The 17,088-nt window shown below is 39.3% G+C and overlaps 1 long non-coding RNA gene across 6 annotated transcripts in view; it reads right to left on the bottom strand.

Annotated features, from left to right (window-relative positions):
• Positions 1-17,088, bottom strand: part of LOC109247152 (uncharacterized) — a 156,762-nt gene that overhangs the window by 74,818 nt on the left and 64,856 nt on the right. For 4 of the 6 annotated variants that reach the window (XR_008420878.1, XR_008420873.1, XR_002071613.2 and 1 more), the window contains one exon: positions 2,680-2,778. The exons of the other annotated variants lie outside the window; for them this stretch is intronic. This is a non-coding gene — a long non-coding RNA (uncharacterized LOC109247152). The remainder of the gene's footprint in view (positions 1-2,679; positions 2,779-17,088) is intronic. 6 annotated transcript variants of the gene reach the window in all.

Raw genomic sequence — 17,088 nt, 5'->3', positions numbered from 1 at the left:
GGGAACAAGTCCGTGGTTTCCATCAAATCCTCAAGTACCTTTCAAAGGAATCCAAAAAAAAAGTCCAGGCCTACTGCCTGAAAGTGAACCCCAGCTCTGTTCTCAGAATAGTTCTGCTGTTTCCAGTGGAGTCTGTTAATTTTCTCAAACTTCACAAACCTCGGCATTGGGATATGGTCCTCACTGACACTTCCATACCATCTCTCAGCCATCATCCCGTAGCATGGTTACCCTTCTGGCGTCACTGCCCTCCACCAACTTTCTTTTCATTACCCTTCATTTATTATAGACTTTAGAGTCTAATTCACAGTTCTCCTCTCCATTCCAGGTTCTGCTAACATTCCCAGAGACTTGAGCATACAGGTGGACAACATATCCAAAAGCTGTCCCCAAACCTCCCTTTATTTCCATAACTGCAATGACCTTCCCTCCCATTCTAAATCTGCTGCCCACATCCCATGGATATGCCCTGTTCCTTTGTCATTGTTTGAAATGTTCATCTATGATTTCCTAAATGTGAACATCACAATTTGACAAACACAACTCCTATCCTTTCAATTTTCTGACTCAGCTACTCATATAATCCCTATAGCTGTGAAGTAGCCCAACAGTTACAGCAAGAGCTCTGGAAGCAGATGACCTAGGCTGAAGACCAATTCTGCCATGTTCAAGATGTATGAAGTTGACCAAGTTTCTTAATCTCTCTAAGCTTCTGTTTTCGTGTTGTGTTTTTTTTTTTAATGAAAATAGCAGTTGTTACTGAATGGATAATATAACCCATAACGTTTAGCATGATGCTGCTGAGGAAACATGCCATAAATCATAGGCATTTTTATTATTGTTTGACCTTACAAAGACTTCCAGTCATTCACTCTTCTAGTGTCTTCTATATTTACCCATTTCTTTTTTTTTTTAATTTTTTAATGTTTATTTATTTTTGAGAGAGACAGAGCACGATTGGGGGAGGGGCAGAGAAAGAGGGAGACACAGAATGAGAAACAGGCTCCAGGCTCTGAGCTGTCAGCACAGAGCCCGACGTGGGGCTGGAACTCACGGACCACAATATCATGATCTGAGCCGAAGTCAGACACTTAACCAACTGAGCCACCCAGGCGCCCTTATATTTACCACTTTCTAAATGCATTTGCCTCCCTCTCTGTCTTAACCAGTGTGGTCTTTCACTCTCCTGCCAACATCCTCAGTTCTTTTTCTCCACTGCAGTCTCCTTGCAAAACCCCAGCCCTAGATCACCACGCACACAAAAAAGCACATGACTTCGTATGCTGTCCTTAGCATAGCATTGGTGTCTAGCATTGTGAATGAATGAATATTATCATAAATTCAAGGCCCTGTGGCACCCTTAGAGCTGCCCCAAAGTATTACTTCCTAGTGTCCTAGTCATCTCTCTCCTTTTTTTCCACAGCATCTCTTTCAAACTCTCTATCATCTTCAAATCCCAACCTCTACCACCCAATGTCTCAAGAATTGCCATTTATGTATTGTCCTCTCATGCCACTGTCCTACTCTACTGGACCTTCTCCATCAGCATTCAGTCCTGCAGGAGTCTCTTTACTATCCAAATGAAAACAAAACCAGAGCCCAAAATTAAACACCTTTCCTCTTCACTTCCTCTCCAGTTATTGCCCTATTTTTCTCCTCCTTTCCCATCAAAAGTTCTTGAAAGAGTTGTCTAGACTCAGTCTATAGTTTGTCACCTCCCCTTTACTACTCAATATGATTTTCAATGTCACCAGGCAATTCAAACCATTCTTGCCAAAGTTACTTGTTACAACAGAAGCTTGGCATTTGGGCAGCCACTGACTTTTGACCTCTAGATATTTTTCTTGAATGCTTTCTTCCCTTGAGTTTTTTTAAAATAACAGTTTTATTAAGATGTAATTCACATACCATAAAGTTCATCCTTTTAAAGAGTCAATTCAATGGTTTTTAGTATATTCACAAAGTTTTGCATCATTCACCATTATCTAATTTCAGAATATTTTATTACCACCACCCCTCCTCCCCACAAAAGTTACCCTGTACCCATGAACAGTCACTCACAATATACTCCTTCTCTGGGAAAGATTAATCTGCTTTCTGTCTTTGTGGATTTGCTGATTCTATTCACTTCATATAAATGGAATCATACAATATGTGGCCTTTAGTGTTGACTTCTTTCAGTTAGCATATTTTCAAGGTTCATCCTGTTGCAGCATGTATCAAAAGTTTATGGCTGAATAATATTCCATTGCATGAATATATCACATATTGTGCATCCATTAAACTATTGATGGGCATTTGAACTGTTTCCACTTTTTGGCTATTGTGAATAATGCTGCTTATAAACATTGATATAAAGGTTTTTATTTTTAAAAACTATAAACAACTTAAACAGCCATCAATAGGAGTCTAGCAAGAAATTTCATGGTATATGCATAGATTGAAATGCTTTCTATTAATAAAAGAATTTCTAGGTGATACTCTTGTAGGTTGTTTCTATTTTTTTCTTATACTTTATTCTCATTTTTTTCTGAGAACATGTATATGTATATGAGAAAATATTAATGGGGACATTTTCACTTTAGGAAGGATTTTATGTTTATGTTATGATCAGATAAAATCAGATCAAACCAGAATCAAATTAATACCCACCGCCCATATCCTCCTAAAGAACAATACCTTAAATCAGAATCCTTCCTGGGAGAATTAATGGACATGTAACTCTCCACTGACAGTCTCCTTTTGTTGCAAGCCATTTTGGTCATTGCTATGGCCTTTCTGGTGGAGAGGAGGTGAAAAGAAATGTTGTCAGGGCATGGAGGAACTCAAATATCTTGTAAACAGTGTTTATTTGCCTTGCCTACAGGCTAAAAGCAAAAGGCCCTAAACAAAGGAGAGAGGTAAAAGCAGACCTCAGGGAATTAGGAGAAATTGTCAATAGTCTCTGGTATTTACTTCTGCTTCCTTTGTCTGCTTCTTCAGCAGCTTGTGTTAATATCAAACGGAAAAGCAATTTGATATCAAACTAATGCACTTGCTGATTAAAAAAATCACCAAAACATATCCCCAGTGTCTGGCATGCACCAGAAGCCATTGCAGGAGCCTTAGATAATAAATACCATTATCATCTTGTAAACTAACTCATCAGAATCCTTCAATAACCCTGTTCAGGGGGATTCCTGCATCACTACTTTATAGGTAGGGAGACTGAGGCCCTGGAAAATTGAGTCCTTTGCTCAGGTCAGCAAAATTTGTAAGTGGTAGGCTGGGTTTCTTAGCCAGTTTTCTCTATTCTTGTAGGTTCTTTTCTTTTCTTTTTTTTTTTTTATAGCAGTTTTACTTATTTATTTAAATGTATTGTATTTATTGTGGTAAGAACACTTTACATGAGATTTACCTTCTTAACAAATTAGAAGTATACAAGGCATTATTGTTGACTATAGGTACAATATTGTAAAGTGGGTCTCTAGAGCTTATTCATCATGCTTAACTGAAACTTTATACCCCTTGGTTAGTAACTCCCTTTTCCTCCTCATCTTGGTCTCTCCCAAAGCTGAGGCAAGAGAATAACAAAGAAGGAGACTTCCAAAGAAGTGAGTATCTTGGAAAGCAGGAGGTCCCACTAATCGCTTCTTTATAAAAGCAAATTTGGAGGTAAACACTCCTTTGGGAAGCAAATATATTGGGTCACACAGCCTCTGTTTGCCCACACAGCCACTGTGCCAGGAGAAAAACTCCTCTTCTGTTGGTTCTGAAAAGATCATCCTAAACAGAGAGGTCTGCAAGTTGTCTGGGTGACTCTGGGGAAAGTCTTTCACCACAAAGGGGTAGTAGCACTGTTCTTCACCAGTAATCATTAAGGGACCCTGGAAGAAGTAAAGTGATAATATATCTCCCAATATAAAAAGGAAATGGTCTGCATGGATTAAAGGAGGTCAACACAGTAAAACCATGCTAGTAAGACATTCAAGTTATTTTTGCTGCTGCCTCTCTTTCCATCCAGGAATCTGACATTTTCGTGTTCTTGCTCCCTTCCTGCTATCAGCTCAAAGGCTGATCTGAAATCAATCATTTACAGCTTAGGGAGACTGTTTCAGAGCCAAGGTAGACCTCGCCGAATCACTCAGGGGCCCATCCCTAGAAGTTCCCGGGCTAGAGAAGTACATGCAGCTCAAGAATTTAATACACATGTGCAGTGGAATTGCTTGCTACTATTTCCTCTATTTTTAATACTTTTATGACAAGTGTATGGTTTTTTGCTACAAAGGGTCAACGACATTTTTGTGGACTGGCATGACAAGATAATGATTATTTTTTAAACATCATTTCAAAGGGGGGGTGTATAACTCAAATTTCAAAATTATTAACATTCGTACTTATAAAAAACAATGTTTCTAAATTTTGAATTACATGGATGCTAAATCAGAAATCAAAGGTAGTTAAACACCACAAACTGCTCTTGCAGAAACATATTTGCCTTTGGAGTCAGAGTCTGAATATTACTGCTGAAAGTAATGGGAAACCACAGAGGTCACGAGGAAGAGTGACAAAATAAAAGTGACATTTACAGAAAATCAATTTGTTAGTGGTGTGGAGAATGAACTAGAAAAAACAGAGGTGGAGCAAGCAAATTAGAAAACTCCTGTTGTATACAAGCCACAATACTGCATATTTTACACATCTAACCTCACTTTCTCATCATGACAACAATCTGCTGTAGATATTTTGACATTCGTTTTATAGTTGAGAGAACTGAGGCTCAAGGAAATAAAATAGCTCTTTCAATGTCACATTGCTATTCAATATAAGTGCTAATTTGGGGAAAGAGAGAGTACAGAATAGACTTATGACACACTAGGACCTAAGATCAGTTACTTTGATGATCCTCTCCCTTGAACAGTGCTTCTAACTTGGCCGATCGCTGGAAACACCTGAAGAGCTCTTTAGACTACGGAGTCCAGCATCACACATCAGAACGATTCTGATGATAAGTCAGTTTTGAGAACCTCTGCTGTCATCCAGATGACCTTCTGGTTACTGAAAAAGAAACTAAGCCCAAGGGATAGTTAATTCACCATTTGATCTATTAAATTGGAGATAGTGGCAGGGCACCCAGTAGGATCTCTGCATAATTTCGCTGGAGATAGGAGACCAGAGCTGGGAAGAAATGTCAGAAGTAGAGAAATATATTTTGGATTTATCTGCATGGAGGTGATAGTTGGAGTCATGAAATGTCTTCCAGGAAGAAAAAGAGGGGGGAAGGAATAGAGACTGAGGGCAGAGGTGGAATGGGGGGAGGAACTCACAGGTAGATATAACTGAGAGCATTTAGACAAAAGCAGAACGAGGAAGATAAACTGTCGTGACTATAGTTTCAAGGACATTTGTGTATTAATGATGCCTGTGGTATATACTCACTCCAGTCTTCCCTCTGACCTCTAGTCTTAGAAACCCTACTTAAAACACCTCTGTTAGTGGGGCACCTGGGAGGCTCAGTCGGTTACGTGTCTGACTTTGGCTCAGGTCATGATCTCGTGGTTTGTGAGTTTGAGCCCCGCATTGGGCTCTGTGCTGACAGCTCAGAGCCTGGAGCCTGCTTCGGATTCTGTGTCTGCCTCTCCCTTGTTCTCTCTCTTTCTCTCTCTCTGTCTCTCTCTCTCAAAAATAAATAGACCTTAAAAATTTTTGAAAAAAAAAAACAAAAACCTCTATTAGTATAAAGACTCTTCAAACTCATCATGTCCCAGAATGAACCCAAGACCTCCTCCTGTTCCAAACCTGGTTTTCATACAGAGTTCTTTTTTCCAGTGAATGACATTTGTATACTCCAAAAATGTATGGTTAGTATCTTTGCCTCCATATCCAATTCATCTATAAGCCCTAAGACTTTACATGAATATCTCTGAAATTCATCTATTTCTCTTCATTACTACTGCCACCATCCCAGTCCAAACTACCATCATCTTTCCCCTGAACTGCTGTACTTAATCCCTAACTGGTTTATCTACATCTGTTCTTGACTCTTCCTAATTGGTTCTCCTCACTGAAAACAACATGGCATTTCAAGTCTGATCTTGTCACTCTCTAACTTAAAATTCTTTAGTACTTCCCATGGCTCTTACAATCTTACGAGACTCTAAATGACCTGGTTCCTGCTTACCTCTCCAGCCTCATCTTGCACATTCGCCCTTTGTTCAACAGACCCTTTACACCAACCTGCCTCTATAGTTTTGCTCACACTCTTTATCTGTCCCTAGAATCCTCCCAGTGTGCCCCTTCCCCTCCTACACACACACACACACACACACACACACACACACACACACACACCCCTTGTCTTAGTTGACTTCCAACGCACTCTTTCTGAACACCCATACGAATAAATTGTTGCTGGAAACCTTCACTAACATACCTCCCTTTGTCTGTTCCCTTACCCCATTATACCACCTCATAGCATAATGTGACTTTACAGTTTTATCAGTGTGTAGTTATACATCTATTTGAGATTATATGACTTTTTCCTTCTTTAATTAACTATAAACTCCCTGAGATAGTATTCCTAATATTAAACATGACTTGCTGGATGGTAACAACAAATATTTATTGAATTTGATCTGCTGCATTGGACCAAGAGGCTGTCAACAGAATTCAGCTTAAAGTTCAAAAATCAAATTTCAGGATCATGTTGGGGTCAAACTAGAGGAAAGGTAGCCCTAGGGTTCTGTGCCTCATGTTCAATGCCTCACAGATGTGCAAGTGAGACAATCTGCCTCAAAGAAAGGAAGCAAAGACAGTCTACCACCTCATAGTACTGTTGTAAATATTAAAGTATGCAAGACACAGTATTTTATAAGCTGTAGTAGCTGTTGTTCAGAGACTTGGGTTAAGCCTATGTAATGTGATATAAGATTAATGAAAGTAGAGAAAGGCTTTCATTCAAATTCAGCGCATAGAACAGTGCCTGGCATGTAGTAGAGCTCACTAATTGTTTGTCAAGGAATAAGTCGCTTTCCCTCGTAGTAAAATAAGTTAAGTTAATGGAACACTTTGTTGAATGACTGAATCCTAATCTCTGAAGCATACATAAGTCCTTACGGGAATTTAATTTAAAGATTCTGAAAAATAAGATAGAGTCACTTATACAAAGGAGTGTTTAAAAACTAAGATGGTAAAACACACAAATTATCCCTGTAAGATAACTTCAAAACCTATGTCCCTAGTGAATTGCAATAGCAATTCTTGTCACCCTCTAACTTAATCCTTGAAAACCAACTTGTGCATCATTTCCTCCAGAAAGCCGGTCTTGACTCCCCATGCTGGGTTAAGTACGCACCACAACCCCCAACACAAATAGAGCTACCACTCCCTAAACTTCTGCAGCACCGCAGAAATCTCTAACCAAACTTTGTCCTACTGCTTTGAAATTCACTGATGTCTTTCCACCACTCTTTAAGGTCCTTCAGGTCAATGAAATTATCTTATTCTTCTAATGGTTGCTAATTCCTAACATAGTATCTGGCACTTAGTAGATGCTAAATAAGTTTTTGTTGAAGTGAACTGAATTCTTGAAGACTTTCATAGATGGTATCAATTTTATAACCTGATTCACTCATGCATTAGGTTTCGGCCAGTTTCCAGCTAATCCCTGTCCATACCTGTAAGGAATGATAACATATCATTTCATAAAGACTTTCTGGACCATTTTCAGGGTACCAAATGTCATTTTAAAAGAATTCTGATCAATACTAGTTTAAATTAGATATCAGAAAATCCAATGCATACATAAGTGTTTGCAGTATTTATATAAAGCTAAACTGAACAGTTTCTTCCATTTCCTTTCCTTCGTTTAGCATGACATTTTAGCTGATATCCCTGAACTGCTGGGTAAAGCAAATGCATTTATATTAGAGCCAGTATTCCCCCATGAGATTCTGCCAACAGGTGTTCCAGCTTCTTGATTCTGTGTACATTTTTCCCTTTACTTACTTTATTACTAGAATTAGAATTCTTTATTAACGTATTTACTCTGATTGCTATAAAGATTGGATCTATTTAAATAAATAAGGCTCTTTTAGACTACATACAGAATGAAAATTTAAGGATCAACTGCTCCCCAGCATTGTATGATGTGTGGTCAATAGATAACATCCTTGTGTTTTGTTGTTTGTTTTTTTTTTTTTCCTACACCTTCCCTCAGCTCTGAGGTTCTAGAGGAGAAAAAAGAGAGCCTAGGAACATGTCTTTATATTCACAACTCTCAATATTCCAAACACAGAGGAAAATCCTGCTCTAAGAAATTATAGCTTAATTCTCCCCTTCCAAATATGACATACCAGCATAGGTCCATATATTCCAGATAATCCTCTTCAGTAAATAAATAACTTGTGTTGGATAACACAAGTGTAACCATATATTTTTAAAGTACCACAATTCACAGAAAATTGTTTACAGAAACAAACAATGGGAAACGTATAGAAATATTCGATTTATTTCTCTGAGCAGGCACCTCCCCAGAAGAGAATAGATTGCAATATCTTTAAGACATATGGTTTGTCTTTGGAGGAGGAGGGTGGGGGTGAGGGGAGAGTCATTTTTCAGTAGTCTTAAATTGGCAACTTTAGTTACATTTGCAAAAATATTTATGATTCATAAAATTTTTTTAAAGTTTTCTTTGCCGTGTACTAATCTTGAACTCTCCTGATACTGCTTCATTCTTTCCCAAGAATTTTGTATTTTATTTTGCTAGACACACACACACACACACACACACACACACACACACACACACACTTTACTTCCCTGACTGGTTTCAATTGTATTCATTATCTTCTGTCTTTTTCCTCTCCCACATCTCTTGCCCCAACAGAAGGAACATTCTTACACGTATTATTTTGGATTAACCGGTTGAACATCCTCAATGATTATTGCTCTGCAGCGCCCCCTGCTGGCAACATACATGATCCAATTTATCTGTCCCTTCCCAGCTGTGCCTGTCAAGCCTGGTGCTTAATCCCGGAGGAACCACGCTCCAGCCTAGCCACAAATGACCTGCAAGTTCAGCAGATCCTGGAACGGGGCTGCCTAACATCTGCAGGGTAGCAACTCTTCCTTGTTTTCAGTGTGGAAAGAGAGCACCAGAGGAATGCATAATTTTTATGAGTCTTTATTTTCCTCGTGTCTAGAACACATAAGAAAAAAAGAGGTAAAGAGGTTTGAAACTGTTTGTGACTAAAATGATAAAAGGAAATCAATGCAGCAAAACATAGACCACCTGAAAATCTTCAGTTGAAGCACAAGTTGTGACATGATGTCAAAGAGGCATTCTTCTCAGAGAGAAGGCATATTAAATTATGCTAGTGCTGACTGCTCTTCCAAGGACTGTTGATAGATGCTTAGGAGAAGAAAATCTTCCTGTCTGGTTGACCTTAAAAGCTGTCTTACCCCAGGCCTTAAACGTTTAAATGTGAACATAAAACATTTTTTCATTGATCCCAGGAAAAAAATATATATTTTCAACCTGTTCTCTTTAGTTGTTGCTTATCATCTGCCCATGAATATAAAAAGATATAAGTGCGTGTACAGAGATAGATAGGTAGATAAATATATTAATTTTCAACCAAAGAATAAATACATTTATCATTCAGAATGACAGAACTAGAGTGGAAAACACCCAGGTGATTGCAATTTGTTTTGCCATGCACCCATGAAAACTCCCTATAGTGGAAAGAAAATAGAGCAGGCAGGTTATGATAATAGAATATACCTATTTTTCCTCACATTTATCATTATATGTAAGCCAGCCTTCCCAAACAGCTTAAAATGTACACATTTTGTAATAGGAATACAATTCCCCCGGGACTGAGTTGAATGGGGTGGGGGGAGGGCGGTGGGGAAAGCTGTGGAACTAATCTACATGAATGTGAATCATGTAACAGAGAAAACAAGTCGTTGATTGGGAGAAATAAAAGAGAAGAACGATGGAGACAGGAAACAGGACACATAAGGCAAACCTATTTAAAGATTTGGAGAAATCTATCTCTAAAAGGAAGGGTGAATAAGCCTAAAACAATGGGAGATACATTCTTTTTTGTATGCAGTCTCAACAGGAGCAACATCCCTTCAAAAGAGTAACCTCAGGGCTACTTCTAATTCAAATTTGATGAATAGCATAATTTTACTTAATAGAAAATAATACCACCAGGTGTGTCAGTTACCAAGAGACTATTAACCGAGCCAGGGATTCCAGGTGGATCAGGTTATGATTTTTGCAAGCTTCTCACTTAGCGGTATCACATGATGGACAAACCAGGGCACCCAAGAAGAGCAAAGCATGATTGGTGAGGGTAGTGCCTATTCTAATAAAACAGAATCATCCCAATGCATTTTTGTGTTTCATATTTAAAAACCAAAGTTGACCCCAAAGAGCCATCTTGATATAACAAAGTAACACAATCCAGGCTGATATAATAGAAGCCTCTTAGGCAAAGCTGCCAAACAGTTGTACCTTTTAAGAAAAATAAAGGCAAAGAAATCAAAACAAAACACTGTATGTGGCCTCAATACAAAAGATAAACTTTCAAGTTGTGACAAGGGACTTTGACTTACGGCAAACCTTGACTTAAAGAATCAGTGTGCAGATGAGAAACTGTTAAGTCATCTGACCTTCGTCTGTGCTCTATTTGGCAGACGCTCACAAAAATACTACCCAAGAAATATCGCTCCCATAAAGCAATGCAAAAAAGTCACTAATGTATTACCGTATCCGGCAAGGGAAACGCTCTAGAATTTATTCATTGTTAATGAATTACCAATAGTAGGAGTATATTTATATGCATTTGGGCCAAAAAAAATATACAAATAAATAAATAAGCTTTCATTATGCCAATGGGTATATGCTTCTTTGACAACCTTCTTGGCAGTGACTATAAAAGCAGAATCTTGGGGGGAAATGTCATGAGGGCCCGGCTTATTAAATTTTGTAAATCATAAGGCTTGTCTGCAAATGCAGAGCACTGCAGCTGATTTAGTCGTTGGCCTAGAAACTCTGCTGTTAGGACCATTAAACAGGTCCCGAGTTTAAGTTGCACAGTAAATTATACTCAAAAGAAACAGAGACTTTTGTCTCCTGTTTTTTTGTCTGTGGTATATGAACTGGCTGTATTGCTCTAGCCCTGTGAGATGGTGTTGGATATTCACAATGATGCATCAAGTGTCTATACCTTGATAGAGCCCACCTGAGACTACTGTTGAGTTCTCCTTTGAATATCAAAAAAATGGAGAACCAAATTAAATTAGGCTTTTCCTATTTGAAAAACCTTCACAGCTAGAATAGACACAACCAGTAGTCTTTTTAGGGTATGCCAGCTTTTACAGTCACTTTCAACAAATAGCTATCATTAGAAATAGCAAGGACAATGCAGTTGATCGTTTAAAAATAAAGGGTTGTCATTTTGATTTTTTTTTCTTAAAAGGAATAATGAATTGCCTATAGCTACTATGACTGAAACACCCCTTTAGAGGCCACAAATAAATGAGGCCATAAAGAAAGCGTAGTCATATGTCAAAGAAACCCGATCCAATTAATCACTCTCTGTAGTAACTCTGTCATGGAACTTTCCAATGTTTTGTTTCTATTGCAGTGTGAACTGTTAGCTGGTAATTTGGATCCTACTCAGTTATTTAATATCAGATAAACTTTTTCAAAATGAAGGGGTTTTTTTTCTTTCATTGAAGAAATTTTCGGAAGTGTCTAATGGCCAAGTTATAAATAGCCGACTATTTCATTAAAAAATGGAAAAGGAACTCTTTCCTGAAACATAGAGACTAAAAGAAAGTGGTTTGGAGTATGTAACACAACAGGATTGTGTTTATATTTTGAAAACAAGCATTACTGGAGAGGAGGGAAGATGGCAGCTTAGGAGGACGCTGGGCTCACCTTGTCCTGCTGATCACTTAGATTCCACCTACACCTCACCTGCCTAAATAACCCAGAAAACCGCCAGAAGACTAGCAGAACAGATTCTCTGGAGCCAAGCACAGACGAGAGGCCCACGGAAGAGGGTAGGAAGGGCGGAGAGGCGGTGAGCGCTACACGGACTGGCGGGAGGGAGCCGGGAAGATGGGCGGCCTGCCAGCAAAGCAGAGCTGGCAGAGTCTGGCTTGCAAAAGCGGAGGGGCCAGACAGAGTGTGTTCTGACAGCGAGCGGGACTTAACATCTGGAAAGTTACAAGTTAACAGTTCTGCTCAGAGAGCGAGAGGGCTGGAGGACAAGGGGAGGGAGAGTTGTTGAGCCCCAGACGACAGAGCTCAGCTTGGAGGGGAACAAAGGTGCTCGCCAATGCCATCTCCCTCGCCCATCCCCCAGCCAAAATCCCAAAGGGAACCAGTTCCTGCCAGGGAACTTGCTTGCACCGCACAAACACCCAACGCTGTGCATCTGCGGATCCATTCCTCTGGGAGCGGGTCCTCCCAAAGCGGATCACCGAAGCAGATCACTGAAGGATAAGCGAACTGAGCCTGCCCCCCCCACCCCGCCACCCCCCCGCCCCCCACCACCCTCCCCCCGCCCCGTGCACCTTGCCGATCCACCCCAGCTAATACGCCAGATCCCCAGCACCACAAGCCTGGCAGTGTGCAAGTAGCCCACACGGGCCACGCCACCCCACAGTGAATCCCGCCCCCAGGAGAGGGGAAGAGAAGGCACACACCAGTCTGACTGTGGCCCCAGCAGTGGGCTGGGGGCAGACATCGGGTCGGACTGCGGCCAGCCCACCAACGCAAGTTATTCAAGACGGCACAGGGGAAGGGCCCTGCAGTTCCGCACCACTCCAGGGACTATCCAAAATGACGAAATAGAAGAATTACCCTCAAAAGAATCTCCAGGAAATAACAACAGCTAACAATCTGATCAAAAAGTATTTAAACAATATAACAGAAAGTGAATTTAGAATAATAGTCATAAAATTAATTGCTGGACTTGAAAACAGAATAGAGGACAGCAGAGAATCTATTGCTACAGAGATCAAGGGACTAAGGAACAGTCAGGAGGAGCTAAAAAATGCTATAAACGAGCTGCAAAATAAAATGGAAACAACCACAGCTCGGATTGAAGAGGCAGAGGAGAGAATAGGTGAACTAGAAGATAAAATTATAGAAAAAGAGGAAGCTGAGAGAAAGAGATAAAAAAATCCAGGAGTATGAGGGGAAAATTAGAGAACTAAATGATGCACTAAAGAGAAATAATATACGCATAATTGGTATTCCAGAGGAGGAAGAGAGAGGGAAAGGTGCTGAAGGTGTACTTGAAGAAATAATAGCTGAGAACTTCCCTGATCTGGGGAAGGAAAAAGGCATTGAAATCCAAGAGGCACAGAGAACTCCCTTCAGACGTAACTTGAATCAATCTTCTGCATGATATATCATAGTGAAACTGGCAAAATACAAGGATAAAGAGAAAATTCTGAAAGCAGCGAGGGATAAACGTGCTCTAACATATAAAGGGAGACCTATAAGACTCGTGACCGATCTCTCTACTGAAACTTGGCAGGACACAAAGGAATGGCAGGAAATCTTCACTGTGATGAACAGAAAAAATATGCAGCCGAGAATCCTTTATTCAGCAAGTCTGTCATTTAGAATAGAAGGAGAGATAAAGGTCTTCCCAAACAAACAAAAACTGAAGGAATTCGTCACCACTAAACCAGCCCTACAACAGATCCTAAGGGGGATCCTGTGAGACAAAGTACCAGAGACATCACTACAAGCATAAAACATACAGACATCACAATGACTCTAAACCCATATCTTTCTATATTAACACTGAATGTAAATGGACTAAATGCACCAACCAAAAGACATAGGGTATCAGAATGGATAAAAAAACAAGACCCATCTATTTGCTGTCTACAAGAGACTCCTTTTAGACCCGAGGACACCTTCAGATTGAAAGTGAGGGGATGGAGAACTATTTATCATGCCACTGGAAGTCAAAAGAAAGCTGGAGTAGCCATACTTATACCAGACAAACTAGACTTTAAATTAAAGGCTGTAACAAGAGATGAAGAAGGGCATTATATAATAATTACAGGGTCTATCCATCAGGAAGAGCTAACAATTATAAATGTCTATGTGCCGAATACGGGAGCCCCCAAATATATAAAACAATTAATCACAAACATAAGCAATCTTATTGATAAGAATGTGGCAATTGCAGGGGACTTTAACACTCCACTTACAGAAATGGATAGATCATCTAGACACACGGTCAATAAAGAAACAAGGGCCCTGAATGATACATTGGATCAGATGGACTTGACAGATATATTTAGAACTCTGCATCCCAAAGCAACAGAATATACTTTCTTCTCGAGTGCACATGGAACATTCTCCAAGATAGATCACATACTGGGTCACAAAACAGCCCTTCATAAGTATACAAGAATTGAGATCATACCATGCATACTTTCAGACCACAATGCTATGAAGCTTGAAATCAACCACAGGAAAAAGTCTTGAAAACCTCCAAAAACATGGAGGTTAAAGAACACCATACTAAAGAATGAGTGGGTCAACCAGGCAATTAGAGAAGAAATTAAGAAATATATGGAAACAAACAAAAATGAAAATACAACAATCCAAATGCTTTGGGACGCAGCGAAGGCAGTCCTGAGAGGAAAATACATTGCAATCCAGGCCTATCTCAAGAAACAAGAAAAATCCCAAATACAAAAATCTAACAGCACACCTAAAGGAAATAGAAGCAGAACAGCAAAGACAGCCTAAACCCAGCAGAAGAAGAGAAATAATAAAGATCAGAGCAGAAATAAACAATATAGAATCTAAAAAAAATGTAGAGCAGATCAACGAAACCAAGAGTTGGTTTTTTGAAAAAATAAACAAAATTGATAAACCTCTAGCCAGGCTTCTCAAAAAGAAAAGGGAGATGACCCAAATAGATAAAATCATGAATGAAAATGGAATTATTACAACCAATCCCTCAGAGATACAAGCAATTATCAGGGAATACTATGAAAAATTATATGCCAACAAACTGGACAACCTGGAAGAAATCGACAAATTCCTAAACACCCACACTCTTCCAAAACTCAATCAGGAAGAAATAGAAAGCTTGAACAGACCCATAACCAGTGAAGAAATTGAATCAGTCATCAAAAATCTCCCAACAAATAAGAGCCCAGGACCAGATGGCTTCCCAGGGGAGTTCTACCAGACGTTTAAAGCAGAGATAATACCTATCCTTCTCAAGCTATTCAAAAAAATAGAAAGGGGAGGAAAACTTCCAGACTCATTCTATGAAGCCAGTATTACTTTGATTCCTAAACCAGACAGAGACCCAGTAAAAAAAAGAGAACTACAGGCCAATATCCCTGATGAATATGGATGCAAAAATTCTCAATAAGATACTAGCAAATCGAATTCAACAGCCTATAAAAAGAATTATTCACCATGATCAAGTGGGATTCATTCTTGGGATGCAGGGCTGGTTCAACATTCGCAAATCAATCAACATGATACATCACATTAATAAAAGAAAAGATAAGAACCATATGATCCTGTCAATCGATGCAGAAAAGGCCTTTGACAAAATCCAGCACGGTTTCTTAATAAAAACCCTCGAGAAAGTCGGGATAGAAGGAACATACTTAAACATCACAAAAGCCATTTATGAAAAGCCCACAGCTAACATCATCCTCAATGGGGAAAAACTGAGAGCTTTTTCCCTGAGATCAGGAACATGACAGGGATGTCCACACTCACCGCTGTTGTTTAACATAGTGTTGGAAATTCTAGCATCAGCAATCAGACAACAAAAGGAAATCAAAGGCATCAAAATTGGCAAAGATGAAGTTAAGCTTTCACTTTTTGCAGATGACATGATATTATACATGGAAAATCCGATAGACTCCACCAGAAGTCTGCTAGAACTGATACATGAATTTAGCAAAGTTGCAGGATACAAAATCAATGTACAGAAATCAGTTGCATTCTTATACACTAATAATGAAGCAACAGAAAGACAGCTAAAGAAACTGATCCCATTCACAATTGCACCAAGAAGCATAAAATACCTAGGGATAAATCTAACCAAAGATGTACAAGATCTGTATGCTGAAAACTATAGAAAGCTTATGAAGGAAATTGAAGAAGATATAAAGAAATGGAAAAACATTCCGTGCTCATGGATTGGAAGAATAAATATTGTCAAAATGTCAATACTACCCAAAGCTATCTACACATTCAATGCAATCCCAATCAAAATTGCACCAGCATTCTTCTCGAAACTAGAACAAGCAATCCTAAAATTCATATGGAACCACAAAAGGCCCCGAATAGCCAAAGTAATTTTGAAGAAGAAGACCAAAGCAGGAGGCATCACAATCCCAGACTTTAGCCTCTACTACAAAGCTGTCATCATCAAGACAGCATGGTATTGGCACAAAAACAGACACATAGACCAATGGAATAGAATAGAAACCCCAGAACTAGACCCACAAACGTATGGCCAACTCATCTTTGACAAAGCAGGAAAGAACATCCAATGGAAAAAAGACAGTCTCTTTAACAAATGGTGCTGGGAGAACTGGACAGCAACATGCAGAAGATTGAAACTAGACCACTTTCTCACACCATTCACAAAAATAAACTCAAAATGGATAAAGGACCTGAATGTGAGACAGGAAACCATCAAAACCCTAGAGGAGAAAGCAGGAAAAGACCTCTCTGACCTCAGTCGTAGCAATTTCTTACTTGACACATCCCCAAAGGCAAGGGATTTAAAAGCAAAAATGAACTACTGGGACCTTATGAAGATAAAAATCTTCTGCACAGCAAAGGAAACAACCAACCAAACTAAAAGGCAACGAACAGAATGGGAAAAGATATTTGCAAATGACGTATCGGAGAAAGGGCTAGTATCCAAAATGTATAAAGAGCTCACCAAACTCCACACCTGAAAAACAAATAATCCAGTGAAGAAATGGGCAGAAAACATAAATAGACACTTCTCTAAAGAAGACATCCGGATGGCCAACAGGCACTTGAAAAGATGCTCAATGTCACTCCTCATC

Source organism: Panthera pardus, unplaced genomic scaffold (genome assembly GCF_024362965.1).
Source record: "Panthera pardus isolate Hobbes unplaced genomic scaffold, ASM2436296v1 HiC_scaffold_1, whole genome shotgun sequence".
Lineage (NCBI taxonomy): Eukaryota > Metazoa > Chordata > Mammalia > Carnivora > Felidae > Panthera > Panthera pardus.
Note: the sequence above shows the minus strand (reverse complement) of the source record. Positions and strands in the feature narration are given on the sequence as shown.